Source organism: Furipterus horrens, unplaced genomic scaffold, assembly GCF_987537825.1.
Source record: "Furipterus horrens unplaced genomic scaffold, mFurHor1.1.pri manual_scaffold_5, whole genome shotgun sequence".
Lineage (NCBI taxonomy): Eukaryota > Metazoa > Chordata > Mammalia > Chiroptera > Furipteridae > Furipterus > Furipterus horrens.
Window position 1 is genome coordinate 34,712,385 of NW_028327175.1, and position 9,012 is coordinate 34,721,396.

The 9,012-nt window shown below is 39.2% G+C and overlaps 1 pseudogene; it reads left to right on the forward strand.

Annotated features, from left to right (window-relative positions):
• The first annotated feature begins 698 nt into the window (after nt 1-698).
• On the forward strand, nt 699-1,491 carry LOC150008371 (chromobox protein homolog 1 pseudogene; annotated as a pseudogene).
• Nucleotides 1,492-9,012: the final 7,521 nt, after the last annotated feature.

Here is a 9,012-nt window from a genome sequence, read left to right on the forward strand (position 1 = left end):
ACAAAACAAACTAACGTTAGAGCGATTGCTACTCTAAATGCGGGTGGTTGAAAGACTGGGTTCCTTTTTTTAATACCTCAAAAGACTAAACAAGTACAATAGGAGCAACTTAAACTTTTCTAGGATAACCTGGTGACATATTTCTTTTGCCTTGAACAATTTCACCTTGTGTGGCATTTTGCATGTGTATTGAGGACATGATATTAAGAGAAACATTTATAGTGAAATCTTTCCCAAACGGCTCCAACGAAAAATAAAGGGGGTGTAAAATATCTGTACCTCAAACTAAGAACAAAGTATGTTAAGACACGAACGCATAGCTATATTTCTCAAACTTCTATTTAACACTTTTTCTTTTTCCGGGTAAACTATTAACTTAAGGAAAGAAAACCATTAAAAATAAAACAAGGTGTGCAATGTAGCTCTCAGAACATAGAAGAAAACTCAAAAACATAGTGGAAGAAAGATCTTCAATGATAAATGATAATTTAGATCATAGAGAAAGAAAGTTTTCAGTCATACATAGTAAGGCACATGATAAGAAAGCAGGTTGCAGTCATAAATAAGTCAGATAATAGAGAAAGAAAGGTATCAATTAATACATGTTAACTCATGTGATCAAGTTTTCCAGTCATAAATGATAACTCAGGTGATAAAAACAAGTTTTTCTGTCATAGTGAAAATTCCGATTTTAAAAAATGTTCCTGGGGCGGAAGGGAGGGCCATTGGCCCTGGCCTGCTGCTTCCGAGAGGGCTCAAGTGGCCACCACGCCTGTTGCTTTTCTGGGGGCCACTCCTCCTGCCAGCCTGACACGATGCTCCAGGAGCATGGCACTGATTCCTCTCAGGCTCTTGGGCGCTGCTCTGGACAGTGGCACCCTTTATATCAGAAAGCTGGTGGGCACTATGGGGAAAAACAAACTTGGAAGAAAGTGGAGGAGGTGCTAGAAAAGGAGGAAGAGGACTATGTGGTGGGAAAAGTTCTCAACTGTGGAGAAGTGAAGGGCAAAGTGGAGTAGCTCCCTAAGTGGAAGAGGGTTCTCAGTGAGGGCAACCTGTGGTAGCCATAAGAGAACCTGGATTGTGCCCACCTCATTGACAAGTTTCTACAGTCACAGGAAACAGCACATGAGGGAGATAAACCAGAAAGAGGCCAGCACAATGCTGACTCTGATTCTGAAGAAAAGGGAGAAGACGGCAAACCTAAACAGAAAGAAGAGTTAGAAAAGCAATAAGCCTTTGCCTGGGGTTTGGACCTGGAGTGAATTATTGGAGCTATAGACTCTAGTGGAGAACTCATGTTCCTAATGAAATGGGAAAACTCTGACTGGGCTGACCTGGTCTCTGCCAAAATAAGTCAAGGTCAAGTGCTCCCAGTTTGTCATGTTCTTCTATGAGGAAAGGCTGACGTGGCATTCCTACCCCTTGGAGGGTGATGGCAAAAAAGATGACAAGAGTCAACTCCTGAGTCCCAGCCCCTGTCCTATTTGACTGTGGGTTTCAAGTGGGGAGAGAAAGGAGTTTATTTGTCATGACACTCTAGAGTGGCTTGAGAAGATGTCCTTTGAAGAGTCAGTATAGCTTCTGTGCCCTACAGCAGGCCAAGTACTTCAAAGCCATTCGATGTGGAGGGGAAGGAAGGGAAGTGTTTCCAGGCAGCCCATTCTGCACTTTGCTGAGAAAAGCAAAGGGCCTTCTATGAGGGACAAAATTGCAGAGGAGGTGTATGGGAAAGCAAACAGGTACTGTACATCTTCAAACACCATTTTGACAACACACAGCCTTCTCCCTAATATGTGTTAACTCTGCATTTTTACAGCATATAGCATGTGTGCAGTGTTTTGGCTATTACTGGGTATTATGTGGGGGTGAAAGAGATGGGGTGGGAAGGAAGGGAAATGGGTAGGGCTGTTTTAAAATTTGAGGGTTGATTGGGGAGATGGTGAAATAGGAAGAACAAGTAAGTAATGATGATTTGGTTCTGTGTCCAGAATATTTTATCTTTTCAAAATATGTCATTGGCAATCTAAATGAGGACTGGGAGTGACTGTTTAAAAGCTGTGAATGCCTGAAACTTAGAAGCCAAGGTGTTCCCTGCCTTGTGTTATCGTTTATGATTGGAAACTGTCTTTCTCTATCACCCAAGGTGTTATTACTACTGGATACATGCTCTCCTTATCTGATGAGTATCATTAGCGTCTGGAACAGCTTAATGCTGTTCTTAACAAAGGACTAATCTAGTTGATCAGTTACCAAAGCTGCTATCTGGGGGATGGAACCTGATTGAGAAGGAAGTCTTTTATTGGAGCATATGCTTAGGCAGATTATTCTGTCTTAGAGGCACTAATTCTTGAAACTAGCAAGATGACCCTTATTTTTCCAATTATGAAGTTATAAATATTAACTTGTCCATCCAAGCCACTGCCTGAGGTCTTTGGGGACGGTAAGAGGGTGGCATAGGAGGTGTGAGTAAAGAAAAAGATCCAGGCTCTTAGGATGGAAAACTCCTGGAGCCTCTCTGTTTTTTGAACTTTGAACTCTGGAACTATTGGTGGCAAGGTTCAGTCATTGACAGCACAAGTTCATCAAATCACTTCAAGAGTTGAAATATTTCAGAAGTCCTGGTCGCGGGAGAAGATTAAACTTTCATATTGGGGCAATAGTTCACTTTAAAACACAAAACAAAAAATTCTTTTATAATCCTGAGAATTATTTAATACCCAAAATGCTGTCTTGAATCATGAGAGCCATCAGACTTGACATTATCTAGACCTGCATCTAGCACCTCATTATAAAATCTTTTCAGGCATGTGTTAGGTTTTTGTGAAACCTTTGTTTCACAAAATGTAGAATTCATGCCACGCTGTCATTTTATGTCTTAATAAAACTATATAGATTGATTTTTAAAAAAGCTTCCTAGTTCAAGTGGTAACTGAGGTGAGAGGGAAAGAAAGGTTTCCAGACACTAATGATACTTATCAGATAAGGAGTGCATGTATCTAGTATTAATAATAACTTGGGTGATAAAGAAAGGCAGTTTCCAGTCATAAATGATAACACAAGTGATAGAAAAAGAAGGTTTCTGGTCATAAATGATGACTTGTGTGATAAAGACAGTTTCCAGTCCTTAATGATAACTCAGGTTTCCATTAATAACTTATTAAGTCAGATGATAGAACATAAAAGCTTCCAGTCATAAATAATAAGTCAGGAGATAGAGGTTTCGTGTCATAAATGATAAGGGAAGCAATAGAAAAGGAAGAATTCTAGGCACTAATGATAACTCATGATAAAAAGAGATTTTTAGTCATAAATGATAACTCAGGTTATATATATAGAGGGGTCCTGGTCATAAAGAATAACTTAGATGATAGAAAAGAAAGATTTCTAGTTATAAATGATAAATTGTGTGTGAGAGAGAAACAAAAAAGTTTCTGATATATATAATTCAGATAATAGAGAAAAGATTTCCAGTCATAAACAATAACTAGGGAGATACAGGAAAAATTTTTTCATTTATAAACAGTTGACAGAGAATGACTCAGTCATTAAAGATAAATCAGATGATAGAGAAAGACTGTTTCCAGTTATAAACTATAACTAAGGCGATAGAGAAAGAATGTTTCAAATTATAAATAACTCATGAGATACAGAAAAAAGTTTTGAGTCATAAAGTGTAGGTGAAGTTATAGACAAGGAAGGCTTCGAGTTACAAATGATAACTACATGATACAGAAAGAAAAGCTTCCAGTTATAAATAATAATTCAGGTGATAAAAGAAGAAGGTTTCTAGTAAAAAGAAAAAAAAAAAAACTAAGGTGATAGAGAAAAAAAGATTTCTGGTCATAAATGATAAGACAGAAAAAGAAAGGTTTCCAATAATTGATACTAACTCAAGTGACAGAAAAATAAAATGTTTTTCCAAGATAATACTTTTTATTTCTTTATTTTAAACAATTTTTGCTTTTTCAATTACAGTTGACATACAACAAAATATTAGTTACAGGTATACAACCCAGTGATTAGACATTATATAACTTACTAAGTGATTACCCTGAAAAATCGAGTACCTGTCTGACACCATACATAGTTATTAAAATATTACTGGCTATATTCCCTATGCTGAACTTTACATCCCCGTGCCTATTCTGTAGCTACCGATTCATATTTCTTAATCCCTTCAGTTTTTTCACCCATTCCCCTGACCCTCTTCCCATCTGGCAACCATCAAAATATTCTCAGTATCTATGAATCTATTTCTGTTCTGCTTGTTTTTTTACTTTGTTTTTTAGATGCCACATAAGTAAAATCATATGGCATTTGTCCTCCTCTGTCTGACTTACTTTACTCAGCACAGTACTTTCTAGGTCCACCCATGTTGGTGCACCACTTCTTCTTTATCCATTTGTCTATTAATGGACACTTAGTTTGCTTCCACATCTTAGCTATTGTAAATAATGTTGCAATGAACATACAAATGTATATGTCTTTTTGATTTACTGTTTCGGGTTTCTTTGGAAAAATACTCAGAAGTAAAATTGCTGGGACCTTATTTATTTCTTGTTATATCGGCTTTGTTTTAAAGTTCATTTTGACTGGTATAAATATTGATACCCCATCTTTTTTGTTTGTTTGTTTGTTTCCATTTTTGTGAAGTATCTTTTTCCATCCCCTTAGTTTCAGTCTGAGTGTCTTTCGATATGAAGTGAGTCTCTTGTAAACAGCATATATGAGTCTTGTTTTGCTATCCATTAAGTTTCCATATGTCTTTTGATTGAAGCATAGTCCATTTGCATTTAAGTAATTGTTGATAGATATGCATTTATTGACATGTTATTATTTATATATATATATATTTTTTCTTTCCTGATTTTATTTTTTTAAGTATATTTTATTGATTATGTTGTTAGAATAGTCACAATTTTATTTTTTGGCCTTTGCTCCCCTCTGCCTAGTACCCCCCATCCCTCCAGTAATCCTACCCCCCTTAGTTCATGTCCATGGGTTGTGCATATAAGTTCTTTGGCTTCACCTTTCCCTATATTAGTCTTCACTTCCCCCTGTCTATTTTGTACCAACCAATTATGCTTCTTAATCCCTGCACCATTTCTCCCTCTTCCCCCTCCCAGCTGATAACCCTCCAAATGATCCCCATACCTATGATTCTGTTTCTATTCTGGTTTGCTTAGTTGGATTTTGTTTTTATTTTTTAGATTCATTTGTTGATAGTTGTGAGGTTTTTGTCATTTTAATGTTAATAGTTTTGATCTTCTTTTTCTTAAATAAGTTCCTTTAACATTTCATATAATAATGGCTTGGTGATGATGAACTCCTTCAGCTTTGCTGTGTTTGGGAAGCACTTTATCTGCCCTCCCATTCTAAATGATAGCTTTGCTGGATAGAGTAATCTTGGTTGTAGGTCCTTGCTTTTCATCACATTGAACACTCTCGCCAGTCCCTTCTTGACTGCAAAGTTTCTTTTGAGAAATCAGCTGATAGTCTTATAGGCACCCCTATGTAGGCAACGCACTGCTTTTCTCTTGCTGCTTTTAAGATTCTCTCTTTATCTTTCACCTTTGGCATTTTAATTATGATGTGTCTTGGTGTGGTTCTCTTTGGGTCTAGCTTCTTTGGGACTCTCTGTGCTTCCTGAACTTGTATGTCTATTCCCTTCGCCAAATTTGGGAAGTTCTCCTTCATTATTTTTTCACACAAGCTTTCAATTTCTTGCTCTTCCTCTTCTCCTTCTGGCATGCTTATGATTCAGATGTTGGCATGTTTAAAGTTGTCCTAGAGGTTCCTAAGCTTCTCCTCATTGTTTTCAATTCTTGTTTCCTCATTCTGTACTGGTTGACTGTTTTTTTCTTCCTTATGTTCCAAATCATTGATTTGAACCCTGGTTTCCTTCCCTTCACCATCGGTTTTGTGTGGCTTTTCCTTTGTTTCATTTAGCATAGCCTTCACTTCTTCCCTTATGCATTTGCCATACTCAAGCATATCTGTTAAGCCTGTGAGCATCTTTATCACCAGTGTCTTGAATTCTGCATCTGTTAGGTTCGCTATCTCCTCGTCACTTAGTTCTCCTACTGGAACCTTGCTCTGTTCCCTCTTTTTGGCCATACTTCTCTGTCTCCTCATCTTGACAGGCTCCTGTGTTTGTTTGCCTGTCTTAGATAGAGCTGTTGCACCTGTTACATTGTAAGGGGCAGAGCCTTAGGTATTCGTCAGTATGGGCAACCTGTTTCACCTCATTGTGGCACTGCATGTGGGGGAGGGATCTGAGAGGGAACAATGCTGCTTGCTCAGCACTTGCCCTTTTTCCAGGCACTTCTCCCACTGAGAGACTGGCAGTTTCTTCCTCCACCCCAACCCCCATTGGTTTTCACAGTCAGAAGCAATGAGGCTTGATTTTTCCCTGGTGCTGGAACCCTGAGCTGTGTGATCTGGTCCAGTGCTAGGAGCGCTCCCCAGGGGTCCCTCCCTACTCTTTAAAACATGTGACTGTGCTTTTCGCCAGCATGCCTTGCCGCCACTGCTGCTGCCACCACACCACAACCTCTCTGCTCCGGCTCCACCCCTTCTACCTGTCTAGATGAGTATTTCTTCTTTATATCTTTGTTAAACTTCCATGCTGCGCGATTTTCTAGAGCTTCTGGTGGTCTCCAGTTTTGAGATGGTTGTATTCCTTCTTAGTTGTGGAGGGAGACACAGTGTGTCTGTCTAGGCCTCCATCTTAGCCAGAAATATTATTTATATTTTTAATCTTTTTTTCTTCTTCTTAAATAAGACCCTTTAACATTTCTTGTAATACTGGTTTAGTGCTGATGAACTCCTTTAGCTTTTTAAATTTTTTTTTGGTCTGGGAAGCTCTTTCTCTCTCCTTCAATTCTAAATAATAGCTTTGCAGGGTAGAATAATTTTGGTTGTGGGTCCTTGCTTTTCATCACTTTGAGTATTTCTTGTCAATCCCTTCTGGCCTGCAAAGTTTCTGTTGAGAAATCAGCTGACAGTCTTATGGGAGCTTCCTTGTAGATAACTAACTGCTTTTTTCTTGCTGTTTTTAAGATTCTCTCTTTGTCTTTAACCTTTGGCATTTTGATTATGATGTGTCTTGGTGTGGGTCTCTTTAGGTTCATCTTGTTTAGGACTCTTGGTGCTTCCTGGACTTGTATGTCTATCTCATTCACCAGGTTAGAAAGTTTTCTATCATTATTTTTTCACATAGGTTTTCAATTTCTTGCTGCCTCTCTTCTCCTTCTGGCCCTCATTGATACAAATACAGTATTCCATCACTCACTGCAGGTATTACGTTCTAGACGCCCCTGTGATAGGTGAAAATCCACGAAGTAGAAACCTTACATTTATTTTAATATTTTTATGTATTTTAAGGCTTTACAAACCTTTCTCACACACTTATAAACTGCTCCCACTCCCTTATTAACCTTTTCCACACTTTTATAAACACTACTTATGTTCTTAAACATATTCTACACTCTTAAACCTATGTAACTTTAACAACATACATATACAGTACCGCAAAATCCCACGATATAGTGAAAAATTCACAATAAATAATTAAATATAATATTTTAAAAAGTCCCGTGATACAGTGAGGCCACGATAAGTGAACCACGATATAGAGAGGGACTATTGTAGTGGCATGCTTGAAGTTGTCCCAGAGGCTCCTTATACTATCTTTATTATTATTATTGGATTCTTTATTTTTGCCATTCTAAGTAGGTGTTTTCTGCTTCCTTTTCTTCCAAATCTCTGATTTTTTCCTCTGCTCCTTCTACTTCACTGTTGATTCCCTGTAATGTATTCTTCATTTCAGTTAATGTATTATTTATTTCTGACTGGTTCTTTTTTATGTTTTCTTCCTCCATTTTTATGTTTCTATCTCTTTGTTGAAGTTCTCACTAAGTTCATTTGTTCTTCCTCTATCTTTTCACTGAGCATTCTTATAACCAGCATTTTGAACTCTGCTTACCTCCATTTTGTTCAGTTCTTTCACTGGAGTTTTGTTTTGTTCTTTTATTTGCCTCATTTCAGTTGCCTCCCTGTATTTGTTTCCATGCATTAGGTAGAGCTGCTATGTCTCCTGGGCTTGGTAGAGTGACCTAATATAGTAGCTACCCTGTAAGGTCCTGTGGCACAGCCTCTTCAATCACCAGAGCTGGGCATTCCAGGTGTATCTCCTGTATGAACTGTGTACACCATCCTGTTGCAGTTGAGCCTTGATTGCTATTGACACCTCAATGGGAGAGATTTACCTCCAGGCCAATTGGCCATGAGGATTGGCTTCAACTTCAATGGAGAATCATCTGTGCAGGGGCTATCTCATGGAGCAGGACTTAGTTCAGTGGGGCTCTGGTGCCTACTGAGTCTGTCCCTTGAGAATGTCCCTTTTGGAGGAGGTTGCTTGGTGCTTCAATGTGGTCTGAAGAAGTTTAGAGTGAACTGGCTCTGGGGCCTTTTTAGAGGTGCAGGTCAGGTCAGCCGCCAACTGTGCCCTATTGGTGCCATTCAGCATGAGCTGCAAGGTGACATGCAGATGGTTGCTACTTGTGCTGGACTTGGAGGTGCCCAGGAGAGGTGAGCTGTGAACCAAGACCAGCTGCCACTAGTGCTGGGCCTGGGGCCACTTAGCAAGATGTACACAGAACACCAAGGCCAGATGATGCTTGTTTGAGAGCTTTTAGGGAAAGCCTAAAGCATAAACCAAGACAGGCCATTTGTATGGAAAAGTCACTGGAAATGGCCTGGGTGGGCCCCCAAGTTGGATGATGCAGGGGTCTCAGAAAATCACCAAGGTGGGGTGAACAGTAATAGCCAGTTTGATGAAGACTCAGATATGGTGACTGCCTGCTGGCTCTGTGGGGCAAATGCCCACAAAAGGAAGAATGACCAAGCACTTCTGTCTTGGAGAAAGCTGCCCCTCAGTTCTCTCCCCAATGCCAGATTATTCAGTTCCTCCCTCCTTGTATGTCCCTGCTGCCCCAGCATTGGAGC